General features: G+C 38.8%; 1 pseudogene; it reads left to right on the top strand.

Moving 5' to 3' along the window:
• Positions 1 to 16397, top strand: part of LOC108714983 — a 143081-nt pseudogene that overhangs the window by 44757 nt on the left and 81927 nt on the right.

Genomic DNA, 16397 nt, shown 5'->3' with positions numbered 1-16397 from the left:
ACTGGGGGCTTTATCCCAGGATAAATCCCTTTTTTTTGACAGGTTACACTTTAGCATTCAATTACTATTTTTCTATGGATGACATAAAATAAGTCAAGGTGTAAAATTGATTGAAATGCTTCAGTTGCATATAAACCAATTTAGCATGCACCCGTATATTGAGTTAGACAGAGTGTGGACTATTTAATATTTTATATATAACAGAGTGGGACTATAACCATAGAAACTGTTGGAAAATTACTGCCATGAATGAGAAAGCACCATTATTATTTTATTTGAGAAAGTGTACCGTATTGATCAAGGGATGTAAAATATCCAGGAAGCAACCAAAAGTGATATATTTCCCTTTTGTTAGGGCTGAGCATAAAATGTTATTGTGTTTTTGTTAGCATCATTTTAGAATGCATATATTTTTATTATGATATAACGAGCTTGGTATTGTCTCACTTCATAGTGGAATGATAAATTGTGATAGTGAAGTGAGACGGGAAGTGCCATTAATTCCCCTCTATCAAATTTTTATGATCTCATCTCCTCTGGATACAGTTTAATTTTTTTCCTATAGGTTTTAATCAGTGTGGGTGCTTTAAGTTTGGCTAAGTGACATTAGTCATTTTTGTGCATACAAACGTCTTTGATTTAACTGAATTTCATGGGGATCAAATTGCGCTGCATGTCAACAGTTCTTTGTGCTGGGATTTAATGAAACATTTTTTGATAACACCACTATGCAAGCCATACGTTCTGAGCCTCCTTTTACTTTGCCTTTGTCCCCAAAGATGCTTTTCATGCAGAATTTTTTTTTAGTTACGTTACATAGTTACATAGTTACATAGTTAAATTGGGTTGAAAAAAGACAAAGTCCATCAAGTTCAACCCCTCCAAATGAAAACCCATCATCCATACACACACCCCTCCCTACTTTTAATTAAAATTCTATATACCCATACCTATACTAACTATAGAGTTTAGTATCACAATAGCCTTGGATATTATGTCTGTCCAAAAAATCATCCAAGCCATTCTTAAAGGCATTAACTGAATCAGCCATCACAACATCACCCGGCAGTGCATTCCACAACCTCACTGTCCTGACTGTGAAGAACCCTCTACGTTGCTTCAAATGAAAGTTCTTTTCTTCTAGTCTAAAGGGGTGGCCTCTGGTACGGTGATCCACTTTATGGGTAAAAAGGTCCCCTGCCATTTGTCTATAATGTCCTCTAATGTACTTGTAAAGTGTAATCATGTCCCCTCGCAAGCGCCTTTTTTCCAGAGAAAACAACCCCAACCTTGACAGTCTACCCTCATAATTTAAGTCTTCCGTCCCTCTAACCAATTTAGTTGCACGTCTCTGCACTCTCTCCAGCTCATTTATATCCCTCTTAAGGACTGGAGTCCAAAACTGAACTGCATACTCCAGATGAGGCCTCACCAAGGACCTATAAAGAGGCATAATTATGTTTTCATCCCTTGAGTTAATGCCCTTTTTTATGCAAGACAGAACTTTATTTGCTTTAGTAGTCACAGAATGACACTGCCCAGAATTAGACAACGTGTTATCTACAAAGACCCCTAGATCCTTTTCATTTAAGGAAACTCCCAACACACTGCCATTTAGTGTATAACTTGCATTTATATTATTTTTGCCAAAGTGCATAACCTTGCATTTATCAACGTTGAACCTCATTTTCCAGTTTGCTGCCCAGTTTTCCAGTTTAGACAGATCACTTTGCAAAGTGGCAGCATCCTGCATGGAACCTATAGTTCTGCACAATTTAGTATCATCTGCAAAAATAGAAACAGTACTTTCAATGCCCACCTCCAGGTCATTAATAAACAAGTTGAAAAGCAAGGGACCTAGTACAGAGCCCTGCGGTACTCCACTAACAACACTGGTCCAATTAGAAAATGTTCCATTTACCACCACTCTTTGTAGTCTATCTTTTAGCCAGTTCTCTATCCAGGTACAAATACTATGTTCCAGGCCAACATTCCTTAATTTAACCAGTAACCTTTTGTGTGGCACTGTATCAAATGCTTTAGCAAAGTCTAAGTAAATCACATCCACTGCCATCCCAGAATCGAGGTCTCTACTTACATTCTCGTAAAAAGAAATTAAGTTAGTCTGGCAAGATCTATTACGCATAAAACCATGCTGGCACAAACTCATAGTATTATGATTTGCTATGAAGTCCAGTATCTTATCCTTTATTAACCCTTCGAAAAGCTTTCCTAATACTGACGTCAGACTAACTGGCCTATAGTTTTGAGGCTGAGAACGGGATCCTTTTTTGAATAGAGGCACCACATTAGCAATTCGCCAGTCTCTCGGCACAATGCCAGATCTCAATGAATCCTGAAAAATTAAGTAAAGAGGTTTGGCAATCACAGAGCTAAGCTCGCTAATTACCCTGGGATGAATACCATCTGGCCCTGGACCTTTGTTAATCTTAACATGTTCAAGTCTCTTTTGAATTTCTTCATGTGTGAACCATGCATCATTAGTTGTATTACTAGAATTGGGAGTGTTAAGAAGGAAACCTTCACTTACTGGTTCTTCATTTGTGTACACAGATGAAAAATACGAGTTCAGAATCTGCGCTTTTATTTTGTTTTTATCAACCAGCTGACCCCCCTCTGATAGTAAGGGTCCCACCCCTTCCTGCTTCATTTTTTTACTATTGACATATTTAAAAAATAATTTTGGATTTTTTTTACTGCTTGCTGCAATATCCTTTTCTATAGCAATTTTAGCTTGCCTTATAGCTTCTTTGCATGATTTATTGGCCTCCTTGTACCTTATAAATGTTTCGGCTGTACCAGCTAACTTGAAAGCCTTAAAAGCACGTCTTTTCTTACCCACCTCAACACCAACGCTTCTATTGAACCAAAAAGGTTTTGCTTTGCAACGACGTTCCTTGCTTACAAGTGGAATATACTGACAAGTATATTTATTAAGCAGCATTTTAAAGACTTCCCATTTTTGTTCTGTGTTTAACCCTGTGAAAAGCATTTCCCACTTAATATGTTGCAGAGATGCCCTTATACTGTCAAAGTTTGCACGTCTGAAATTTTGTGTTTTAGTTACTCCCTTATAGAATTGCTTCTGCAACAGAATCTCAAAGGAGACCATGTTATGATCACTATTCCCTAAATGCTCACCCACACAAATGTTAGAGATGAGTTCAGTATTGTTAGTTATTACAAGGTCCAAAAGAGAGTTATTCCTAGTAGGTTCTTGAACAAGCCGGAATAAAAAGTTGTCATTCAGCATATTTACAAACCTACTAGCTTTTTCTGTCTTAGCAACCCCATTACCCCAGTCAATGTCTGGATAATTGAAGTCACCCATAGCAACAACTTGACCCAGCTGTGAAGCCGCTTGTATCTGCAAGAGTAGCTCGGCTTCATACTCGACACTTATACGAGGTGGTTTATAGCATACACCAATGATAATTCTTTTTGATACCTTTTGCCCAGTCGAAATCTCTACCCAGAGTGATTCTACACCCTCACCAGTGCCAGCTATTTTTATTTCTTTAGCGCATGGCTTTAATTCAGGCTTTACATACAAACACACTCCTCCACCCTTTTTAATCCCTCTATCCCTCCTAAAAAGGGTGTAACCATTTAAATTCACAATCCAGTCACATGTTTCATCCCACCAGGTCTCAGTGATACCAATTATATCATAATTTTTAGAGCATGCAATTAATTCTAGGTCTCCCATTTTACCTGACAAACTCCGTGCATTTGCCAGCATACAGCGGAGGTTATTACTTTTACTTTTGAAATGTGCATTACTTGGTAAAGAATTATACGTTAAGTTAGTATTATTCTGTTTTCCTTGTAACAGAGGGACCTCCTTAGCTGGTAAACTGTATGCCCCCCTCACTCCTCCCCCATGACCCCTTACTAACCCTACTGCCCCGTCTACACTAGCTTCCCCATAATCCTTTCTCTCACCCACCCCCCCTTGCCTAGTTTAAACACTCCTCCAACCTCTTAGCCATTCTTTCCCCTAGCACCGCGGACCCCCTTCCATTGAGGTGCAAACCGTCACGGCTGTATAAGTTGTACCCCAACGAAAAGTCAGCCCAGTGCTCTATGAACCCAAACCCTTCCTTCCTGCACCAAGACTTTAGCCACGCATTAAGCTCCCTAAGCTCCCGCTGTTTTCCTAAACTTGCACGTGGCACAGGCAAAATTTCAGAAAAGATTACATTGGAAGACCTTTCCTTGATCTTAGAGCCTAGATCCCTGAAATCATTCTTTAAGGTCTTCCATCTACCATTTATTTTGTCATTAGTACCGATATGCACTAAGACAGCTGGGTCGTGCCCAGCCCCACCCAATAATTTGTCTATCCGATCAACCACATGCCGAACCCTGGCACCAGGTAGACAGCAAACTGTTCGGTTGTAGCGATCCGGACGACAAATTACCCTATCCACTTTCCTAATAATTGAGTCCCCTCCAACCACAATCTGCTTAGGCCTGACTCTACTCTCCCCCCCACCACTACTAGAGAAACTGGTCTCCCGGCTGTTAGAGAGATCAGCCCCATCTAGAATTGCCAATCCAGAGTTCATACTCCCATCATCTTCACACAAATATTAATCCCATAACATAGACTACAATAATATTTGACTAATGGAGTTGCTAAGGGGCTAATAGAAGTTACACCAGATCTAGTATTCCATACCATCCATTCAACTATGAAAATACTGTATACTGGCCTTGTTTGACGGCAACAGAAGTTCAATTATTGCACTAAATTGTATGATGTTTGCCCTTGATATAGTGTATGTAGGTTGTCCAAATCCAATGGTGTTTGTTATTCAGAGTTTATCACCTACACCAAGGGTAAGCATACCCGTTATAAGTATACACAAAAGTTAACTTACACAGAATTAATTAACTGTAATTTTCTTCAGAGCAGACTTCGGAGTAATTATATTATTAGGGCAATAGCATATTACACTCTTTCATCTCCCTAGAGAAAAGTATGGCAACTGAAGGGACAATGAAAAAGAAGCATTTAGTGTGTTCACACTCTCATAGTGCTCTGTGTAATATGTTATTGTCAGCACTCTTAAAATACTCTACATAGGAAGCTGTTGTCAGCAGTAAATGGTATATTAATTGACACAATTTTCTCTGAAAATATTACAGGGTTCAGGATGGTGTGTTTGAAGGGGACCCATTCATCCAGCCTTTCCTGAGCCGGCACACAAATACAGCCACTCTTGCTGCAACACTATACATATTTCCCTGGAGTTCTCTATTCACCAGTCTAATAGTGGGGAAATACTGTATACACATAATCAATATCTTTTCATAGATACCTCTTACAACAGCATAATAAATATGCCCCTTATTGTTGGCCTTGTGCTAGCATTGCAGATGCTCTCTATCTGCAGAGAACAGAAATGCTCTCTTTTGACTTATGGAGTAAGTTTCTCAGCTGACTCTCAGGCGCAGGTATTGGTGGGTCGACAAACTTCTGGTAACTTTTCCATTAAGTATGATTATGGGACATTACGTTACAGCTTATTTTTTTCTTTGCCTTTTTTCAGTTTGTAACTGTTGGAAATACAAAGACATCAAAATATGACAAAGCAAGTACAGACTTAACAGTTAAGGTAAGCTTAAAGGAGAATTCAACCGTAAAGTTAAAAAAAAAACCCACCCCCTACCCTACATAGACCCCCTCCCCCCAGCCTAGCTGCTACCCCGGGCAAATGCCCCTATGTCTTTACTTACCCTTCGGTGCAGTTCACAGCAGCCATCTTCTGGCTCTTCGGTAATCTTCGGAATGAGAGCGGCGCTTCGGCAATTTCCGTGACTTACAGGGGGTCTATGTAGGGTAGGGGGTAGGGTTTTTTTTACTTTACGGTTGAATTCTCCTTTAACATTTCATTATTATTTTATTATTAATATGTATTTATATAGCGCCAACATATTGCGTAGCACTGTAAAGTAAATGTGATTATACAACTACATCACATGAATTACATATATAGAATATATGGAGTACAAACATCACAATCAATACAGGTACAAAAAGGTGAGGAAGGCCCTATGCATAGGCATACAGTCTAAAAGGAAGGGAGTAATACACAAGGTGTGGGAGTGGGCAAGATCGAATTAAGTGGGTGAGAAATGTGGTATTGTATGTGGTGTTGCGTTTGGTAGTTAAGCAGAGTGAGGGTAGGCTTCTCGAAAGAAGTGCGTTTTCAGAGATTTTTTGAAAGCAGAAAGGTTGGGAGAAAGTCTGACAGACCGTGGGAGAGCGTTCCAGAGGAGGGTTGCAGCCCTTGCAAAGTCTTGAATGCGAGCATGTGAGGAGGTAATGAGAGAAGAGTTGAGTAGCAGGTCAGTAGAGGAGCGTAGTAAGCGAGTGGGTGAGTATATAGAGATGAGTTCAGAGATGTAGGGTGGGGAAGAGTTATGAAGTGCTTTGAAAGTCAGTGTCATTAATTTGAATTTGATTCTGAAAGGTAACGGAAGCCAGTGCAGGAATTGACAGAATGGCGAGGCAGACGAGGAGCAGTTGCTGAGGTGTATGAGCCTCGCAGCAGTTTTCATTATGGACTGGAGAGGTGACAGTCTCTGGAGGGGGAGGCCAATTAAAAGAGAGTTACAGTAGTCTAGACGCGATATGATGAGAGAGTGAATAAGAATTTTGGCAGCGTCTTGGGTGATAAATGATCGTATTTTGGATATGTTCCTTATGTGGAAGTGACATGATTTAATAAGTGACTGGATATGAGGAGTGAATGACAGGGCAGAATCTAGGATAACCCCAAGGCACTGGGCCTGGGGAGAGGGGGTGATAGTGGAATTGTTAACTATGATGGATACTTCGGGGATGTTACTGGTGTTAGTTGGAGGAAAGAGAACCATTTCAGTTTTAGAGAGGTTTAATTTAAGGTAGCGTTGCGACATCCAGGTAGAGATAGCGGACAGGCAGAAGGAGACGCGAGTTAGGAGTTCTGGGTTGAGATCAGGAGATGAGAGATAGATCTGAGTATCGTCAGCATAGAGGTGGTAGTGGAAACCATACGAATTTATTAATTTGCCAAGGGAGGAAGTATAGAGGGAGAATAGTAATGGTCCCAGGACAGAGCCTTGAGGAACTCCAACAGAAAGAGGTAGGGGAGAAGATGATACTCCATTGTAGGGGACACTGAAGGAACGATTGGTGATGTAAGAAGAGAACCAGGACAGGACTGTGTCACGAAGGCCAAGCGACTGGAGGGACTGGAGGAGGAGAGGGTGATCTAAAGTGTCAAATGCGGCTGAGAGATCAAGCAGTATTAGTAGTGAGAAATGATTGTTGGCTTTAGCGGTTAAAAGGTCATTAGTTAGTCGAGTCAGGGCAGTTTCCGTGGAGTGTTGTGGCTTAAAACCAGATTGTAGGGGGTCCAGCAGGTTATTGTCAGAGAGGAATGAGGTTAGTCGGTTGTAGACTAGGCGCTCAAGTAGTTTAGAGATGAAAGGTAGCAGAGAGATAGGTCGGAAGTTGTCAAGATTGGAGGGCTCAAGAGAGGGTTTTTTCAGAATGGGGGTGACAAGAGCATGTTTTAGTTGAGAAGGAAACAGTCCAGTTGAGAGCGAAAGATTAAATAGGTGAGTTAAGGCTTTGATTAGACAAGGATTGGTATTGCGGAGAAGTTTTGAGGGAATTGGATCAAGCGGGCAGGTGGTAAGGTGAGAAGAGGCCAGAAGCTTTGAGACTTCCTCATCAGTGACAGGGGTGAAGGAGCACAGGAGAGACTGGGGAGTGTGGAGGGAGGGTGGTGGAAGTCTAGGGGGGTTGAGTAGTGTAATGTCCCTTCTGACCGTGTCAATTTTGTTTTTGAAGTGCTCAGCAATATCTTGAGCAGAGACAGATGTGCATGGAGGGGGTGGAGAAGGGGAAAGGAGATTGTTAAAGGTGGAGAAAAGTTTTGCTGGTTTTTTAGAAAGGGAGTTAATGAGTGAAGTAAAGTATGTTTGTTTGGCTTGGAAGATGCTGGTGTTAAAGGAGCGCAGGGCAGATTTGTAGCTCCAAAAGTCTGATTCTGAACGTGATTTGCGTCAGCGAAGCTCAAGTGCACGTGAGTGTCTTTGGAGCGCTTTTGTATGAGCAGTATGCCAAGGTTGAAGTGGTTTGGGTCTAGAACGTTTAGTTTTTATAGGAGCAAGCTCATTTAGGGCAGTGGTGAGAGTACTATAGTAGTCAGAGGTAGCCACATTAGGACATGAGATGGCTGAGATATTAGAGTGAAGAGAGTCAAAGGAAGAAGAGAGATGTGACACGTCTATTTTCATTCGTTGTCTCTCTTTATTTTGAGTTCACACTAACACACTTCATTACCAGTATTAAACACTGTTTGTATTTCAGCACATATGTACCAGTATTTTTAAGTAACAATTTATATTCATCCAAGACCTAAATAATTCCCCATCCTAAATACAGTATCTGTTATCTTAAATGTATTAAATGATAACATCTTATAACCAAAAACTTGTATCTTGGTGTGGTAAATGTAGATATTCAGTTGATAGGAGGGCTAGATTAAAGGGGGGGTTCACCTTTAAGGTAAATTTTAGTATGTTATAGAATGGCCAATGCTAAGCAACTTTTTTTTCTGACTCTTTGCAACTTTCAAATGGGTGTCGCTGACTCCCTTCTATAAAGCAAATGCTTTGTAAGGCTATAAATGTATTGCTATTGCCACTTGATATTCCTGATCTTTCTATTCAGTCCCTCTCCTATTCATATTCCAGTCTCTTATTCACATCAGTGCATGGTTGCTAGGGGAATTTGCACCCTAGCAACCAGATTGCTTAAAATGCAATAAATATATAGCTGCTGAATAAAAAGCTAAATAACTCAAAAACCACAAATGAGGCTTATTATTTAATTCTGATGCTAGTTGCACTGGTATCTGTACTGCCATGTAGTAATTATCTGTATTAAATACTAATCAGTCTTGTACTGTGACATTTATATTCTATGTGAACTGTATATTTTGAGTCGATCCCTAAGCTCATTAACTGACAGCAGCACAGAGCATGGGCAGTAAATATGCAGAAAAGAAGATGGGAAGCTACTGGGGCATCTTTGGAGGCACATATCTAACCTGCTAGAGGGCTTTGGTTGTTTGGGGTTGGCACAGAAGCCCAAAACATAATGTACAACATTTCTAGCCTACTTCTTTAGTTTAACTTTCTTGTCTTTTAAAGTGGAAATCTAATGAATCATTATACTGTATTCTGAGTAGTGGAGAACCCCTTAATCAAGTGCTGTGAGGAAGGTCAGTGTTGCTGACCAAAATGTTGGGCTAGCTTAATAAAATACACAGGTTTTTTTTTAATAAGACCTGTCACCCAGGCATTTGACTTTTAAAAGGAGTGCTATGAATGAGAGTTCAGCTATTTTTATTTCCCGCTTACTCTTTACTGGTGAACTACTGGCTGTGGTTAGCATTTCACTTAGGGCAGTACTTGTGAACCTCTAGGGAGTCTTGGTGATACATGGGCCTATTGTTATGTTTCAATAATATCATTGTAATTTATTACTTTGGGTGCTTCTATGCTTGAACTTCTGTTTTTACATCTGCATATTATCCATTTAAACAGTCTTTTTAAAGACTTCAACACATTTTACATTTAGACACTCACCATTTATATACTGTGATTCAGGTGCTTTAGCCCCGAACCCGACGCTGGTTTAATGTCATACACAGTTTTTGAATACAGGGTCACTCACCGCTCTCCAGGGATGGCTCGGGTGCTGCGCCTCGAACCTGTAGCAAGGGGAGAAAATAACATCCGACCAAACACAGGTAGTCATAGATAAAATACACATTTAGCTGACATGGTTTAAAAAGCAACTGGAGTTTACATCACTCCCGACGTAGCTCCGTATTTTCACATTAGTGAAATAAAAATCTATATTATACATTATTCCTTATTTTCACATTGATTTGTTCTTTATTTGATTTCTTATCTATACTTCGCTTATTTTATCTACACTTGTATTTTATTTTAGCAACATTTGTTTCTACTTCAATTGTGGTTGTAGGATATGAGTTACATCCTGTTTCCTATGCATCTTAGCTATATTGTTTTGTTTTTTCTCCCACATTTTATTTATTTTAAATTCAGCCTTCTTTCACTTTCTTAACTTTCTATTATGCTGTGATTTTCTATATTTCTCAATTTTGATGTTTTATTTTGTTATATAAAACAATTTGCGTTCCATTTTACATCTGGTCCATCTGGTTCCCTTGTATTTAAATGAAATATCCATTTTACTTCATTTTGTAAAAGCTTCCTAAGTCTGTCGCCTCCCCTGCTTATTCTGGTTATGCTTTCTATACCTTGTATGCGTACAAAGGACAAATTATCTTCATTGATGCAATTTGGTCTATATACTTCCACATTCTATTTTTTAGAGGGTGTGTTGTGCAGCCTACATACTGAACTTCACATTTCGTACATTAGCTAATGTACTACGTATTTTGTGTTACAATTAATAAAGGTAATTAATAAAGGTATTTATTGTGTACTCTTTTTTTTGTTTTTTGTTCTCGTACTTGTGAATGTTTTTGACACACTTACTTGTCGGCATGTAATGCATCTAGAGGACCCGCAGTAATGTATGCCTTTTGTTTTTAACCAATTTGATTGTGTTTCCTTTGATATATATTCACTAGGGTCTAGAATCCCTCCCAAAGTTGGTGCCCTCCTACTTACAAATTGGCACCTATCCTTTAAAATTTCCCTTAGTTTATCATCATTGTACAGCACTGGCAGATTTTGTTTATAGTTTGTTTTATTTTTACAAACTGTTCACTATATGTTGTTATAAAAAATAGTTCTTCTCATTAGTTCTATTTTTGTTTTTCACACTTTTTAGCAAATGGTTTCTGTCTCTCAATAATATCATTGCAGCAAAAAGCTTGCCCAAGGCCAGAGGTAGAAAGGTTATAATGGGGTAGATACACCAGCAGAGAAAAGACAATCTGTTTCCTTCTATTTCTCCCTATCTGTATGGTCGGACAGGTTCCATCTGCCATTGGCATAGCTGCAGCATGTCCCTTGCCTATAACTTTGCCTATCGCTTTTTAGTCTTGTAAAATATCTTTTTACCATGGCTTGAGAATGTAGCCATTGGGTGAGAACATGCCTGGCAGTGAAAATGTATGCGTTCAAGTGATAATAGCTGAGAGATAAGAGAGCCGGACAAATCCATAGCCTCTACTTAGATGAGTTCTATATGACGGGTATTTGCTGTGAACACTGTATTGTTGTAGAACTGGAATAAAAATGTAGCAGACTTGTGGTGTGTAAAATTATTTTAATGTGTTTCCAACTGGCTGTGTGATTGTGATACTGTTTTGGGCATGCAGGTCTTACAAAAGCTCTTGCTCACTGATTGAAAACAATACTTAAAGGAAAACTATACCCCCAAAATGAATACTTAAGCAACAGATAGTTTATATCAAACTGAATCACATATTAAAGAATCTTACCAAACTGGAATATATATTTACATAAATATTGCCCTTTTACATCTCTTGCCTTGAGCCACCATTTCGTGACTCTATCTGTGCTGCCTCAGAGATCACCTGACCAGAAATACTACAACACCAACTGTAACAGGAAGAAGTGAGGAAGCAAAAGGCAGAACTCTGTCTGTTAATTGGCTCATGTGACCTTACATGTGGTTTGTATGTGTGCACAGTGAATCTTACGATCTCAGGGGGCGGCCCTTATTTTTTAAAATGGCAATTTTCTATTTATGATTACCCAATGGCACATACTACTAAAAATGTATATTATTATGATAATGGTTCATTTACATGAAGCAGGGTTTTACACATGAGCTGTTTTACTCAGTATCTTTTAATAGAGACCTACATTGTTTGGGGGGTATAGTTTTCCTTTAAACAGGAACATTCTGTAATTCTCAGCATCAACTCAGCAGCCGCTGTGGACTTATTTTAAAAACCAATGTTCATACTTGAATACATGAGTAATTTGCTTTATATAAGGGCAATTTTGTTATTGCCATTGCATGTTTATCTTCAGATTTCAGCTACAGTATTTTAGTAATAGCCCCAACGATTGAGACAGTTAGCAGACCTTAATTACACAATGAAATCACTCACATCTCTTCATTTTTGCAGCTAAGAATTAGGAAGCATCTCCAGATGGTGTTTACTTTTAAGTAAACAAGGACTTATTCAATTAAGTTATTTCCCAAAGTGTAGCATTGATATTCAAGAAAGGTACACAATATTCAGTAATTATCGTCTGTAATTAGTCATCCTGATTGCATGTGATTCACTAGTTAGCACATTTGTTTATTTATTAAAAATGAGTCGCTCTTCTCTGTGCCGATTCCTTTTGTATTTCTGTTTTCACATTTTGTTTCCAGTCTTCTGCGCTGCATGTCAAAATTAAACCCCTGCTGACACACTATATGAAAGCAGGAAAATAGCCTTTCTTTTAAACCTGATGTTTTCCGCAGCAAAGCATTCAAACTAGAAAAATTGTATTCATTGTAAAATCACTATATGGTATGTTATCAGACAATATGGTCATCGTGGATCGTAAGTAAATACAAAAATATAATGCAGTGTAGTCCTGTACGGGTAAAACTGCTGAGCCTGCTTCAGAAACACGAGTATTGTTTACATAAATAAGCTTCTGTGTAGCACTGGGGACTGCCATTTAAAGGGGGAAAGGTTCAGGTAACATAGTAGATAGGCTCTGTAGTACATAATGGCGTTATCTATTATTCACTATTTAACCTGGCCATTTTCCAATATTCCACCTGCAGTAAATTTATAAAATCTGGTTGCACTGTTGCATTGCTGGTGATTTCATAAATGAAAGAGTCACACTGTCTAAATAATAACAAAAAAATGTACTTAACAAACAAAATGGGCAATGGAGTTGTGACAAGCTGATTGCCTGTACATGCAATCTGAAGGGGACAACGAACCGACTTGAATCCCTCGTCCGGGATTTCTTTTATCTCCCCAGTAAGCTTAAGAATACAGCATTAAGCATATACGGATGGCAAGAAAAATATTCTCTAAAAGACAGATTCTTTCTTACCTTTCCGTGCCGCTTGCTGTAACCGCTTCTGACACCAGACTGAAGGGGACAAACGAACCGACTGCTACTGGAACCTTTGGATTTCGTCTGACCAACAATGCCTAGTATTCCGGATCCGGGGAACTTGCACAAACAAACACCAACGAGTGGATCAGAATAACAAGTTCCTTTTATTGAAGGTCAAACATAGGCTTATATAGGTTATAAGTAAAGACGTCCCAATATAGTGACGTATCAGCATAGTTATTAGCATAGTATATGTGTCTAATAGGTATATCCTTCAGGATGGACAAGATAGAAAAAAGAGACACATGTGCATGTGCATTAGCTAAGATATTTTGTCTGAGGCAAGCTGATAATATTGTTTATGGTACATGATGATACTTATGCAAGGTTGTCTAAGAAGAGACAGTACAGGGTCGTACAGAAAAACAAGTACAAAGGCCTACAAGGGTCGGCACGTAGGCATGTTAACCATTCACAATGTTTGGGGGAAACTTGCTATGGTAGACAGGTTAGCATAGAATCTGGAGCATAAAGACAAGGAACCTTGTCTTCAGACAACACATAGGTTTATTACGGGCAAAATCTTCCCAACATAAAGGTAATAGGAACACAGTTCAACAGCACACATTCAAGAATTTTTCCCTCTCTGGTGCTCTCACCATTCAGTGTGGCTTTCACATTCTGGAACATTCTGGGATACCAGCTCAGCAGCTTCTGGCCTGGCTCCCCTTCAACAAAAGGAGGTATCCAGAGAGCTTTTCCTAAGCCAACCAAAGAACCGAAGCCTAACTTCCTGCAACACCACAAATACTTCATGAGGAACTGCAAAAAACACAAGTAATAATCTTTTCCTGTGCATGTATTACAAATAAAAAGTCGAAGGGGCAGATTTGCTAAAGGGTAAAGTGACTAACGCTAGCATAACTTCGCTAGCGAAGGAGATAGACTCTAGCGGTACTTCGCTCCCCAACGCCTGCCGAATTTGCACTCTGGCGAATGGACTAGTGATGGGCGAATTTTTTCGCCAGGCGCGAATTCGCGCGATTCGCCGCCAGCGAATAAATTAGATTTCGATTTTTTCGAAAAAACGGGTGCCGGCGTCAAAAACGCGCGCCTGCGTCAAAAAAACGGGCGCCGGCGTCAAAAACGAGACGCCGGCGCAGTTTGCAAATTTTCCGCCGTTTTGCGAATTTCGCGAATTTTTTGGCGAATCGAAACAGTGCAAATTCACCCATCACTAGAATGGACGTAACTACGCAAATTCACTAAGATGCAGATTTTACTGAACGTTACCTCTTGCGCCGACGCTGGCGACTTTTCATTTTTCAGGGTGATAGGCTGCAAAAGATCGTAAATTTTTTCTTGTTTACCCGGCTTCCCCCCTACATTTCCTACAATATGGCACATAAACTATACACTGGGCTCATGTGTAGGGCAAAAAAACAACTCTATTTTATTTCATTAAGCTTCCCTGGGCTTGTGTAGTGTATTTGTTGCAACATATACTTTAACTTCCCGCCGTATGCAAATGAGGCAATGCTAGCGCAACTTCACTACGCTAGTGCAACTTCGCCAGTGTTCGGCGCCCTGGACGCAACTTCGGATTTTAGTGAATTAGCGATGTCCTGGTGAATCTACGCCTGCCTAAGTGTTGCGATGTGAACGAAGCCTTTGCTGCCTAATTTTTAGAGGTTAGTAAATTTGCCCCTAAGTTTGCTCACATCTAATAATAGTTTGTAAAGCTGTACACTTCATGAAAGATCTAACAATGTTTAGACTTCATAACAACTATGCAGAAGAGCTTTAGGGCATGGATAATTAGTCTCAGCAATTATCCACTACATTGTCAGTTTCTCTCATTTAGTCTTGTGGGGCCCCAAATTGTCAACTGTTATCTTTGCCCATTGCAAAGTCAATGGTGAACGACTAGACTTTTGTTGAAACACTTCAGGTGAGTCTTGTGGTCATTTTACAGAAGACTGCACTAAAAATGGGGTTTGTATCTCTGTGTATGTATTTATGCACACATTTTTTTGAGTGCATTAATATCACTTATTGTGAATCACAAACACTATACTTTTCAATTTAAATGTAGTCTGTAGCTTTATTTTCAAACCCCAAAAAACAGTTTTTTGCCTGGCAAAATAATGGGAAATTATGTTGGGGCCATCATTCTCCTTAAGTTTATTTGCAAACACAGTGCATTGTAAAAAGTGCAATTTTCAAATAAAAAAAATCATATTTTTTTTACATTTTTTTTAAACTACAATACATAATTTTTCTTAGAATTCCTGCATAGTTGCAGGTTGATACATGTGATGCATGAATATGTACTGACGCATTTGGCAAATCACTTGCAAGTTGTGATGAATGCTGTTTATATTATAATGGCAAAAAATATTGTCGCCCATAGACTTCAATGCATTTCAGGAAATTTTCGATATTTCTCTAACTTTTTAGCGATGTGAAACGGGTCAGATTCGCTCATCAGTAGTCCATTTTAGCACTTTGCACTTGTGCTCTTAAATTTGGCTTTTTGACTCATACTGGTCTCTTTTAATAAAAATATTATTATAATTAATATTAAATAAAAAATAATATTCAGTAGTGAAAAAATGCAGACTTTGCTCAACTATAAAGGGATGACTGTTAAATCAGAAGGTAATCTTAGCATATAGTGGCCAATTAAATGCTTATTTATGAAAAATCAAATTAGTAAGGTTTTTAGAGGTTTTTTTCTGCTTCGAATAAACTCACAATTGAATACAAACTCTATTGTTTATTAATAAAAAAAATCTGAATTTTAAAAACTCAGTTGTATACAATCATGGAAAAAACTCAAATACCTCGAATATGTGAGTTTACAAGCTCAAAAAAAACTCTGAAAAACTTGAAAATCTTGAATTATAAAATCACTTGAATTTTGCCTTGGACAACTCTCATTCACTTCTACTTGATCTCACAAGATTTTAAATGCCAAATTACAAAATGTTATTACTTAAAAATAACAAACATTAAAATTTCTAATAATTAAAATTTGTGCAAATTCTAATTCAAACCTTGACAAATCACCCCCTTAATTTGGCAGCATGACGGTTCTCTGTTTCTTTGTTATACTCTGGATAAACATGGACACTGTTTAGCGAAGATGCACTTGTTAATTCTCTTCTCTCATCCCCACTCTTCAGTCATTGAAATGCAGAAGGCAGTACCCCTTTGACTTATTTTTGTTCCTTCCATGCTTTTAAATCTTATTTGTGGTCTTT

Source organism: Xenopus laevis, chromosome 4S (genome assembly GCF_017654675.1).
Source record: "Xenopus laevis strain J_2021 chromosome 4S, Xenopus_laevis_v10.1, whole genome shotgun sequence".
In the NCBI taxonomy this organism is placed as follows: Eukaryota; Metazoa; Chordata; class Amphibia; order Anura; family Pipidae; genus Xenopus; species Xenopus laevis.
The sequence above is the reverse complement of the archived record's forward strand: the minus strand, read 5'-3'. Positions and strand labels throughout refer to the sequence as shown.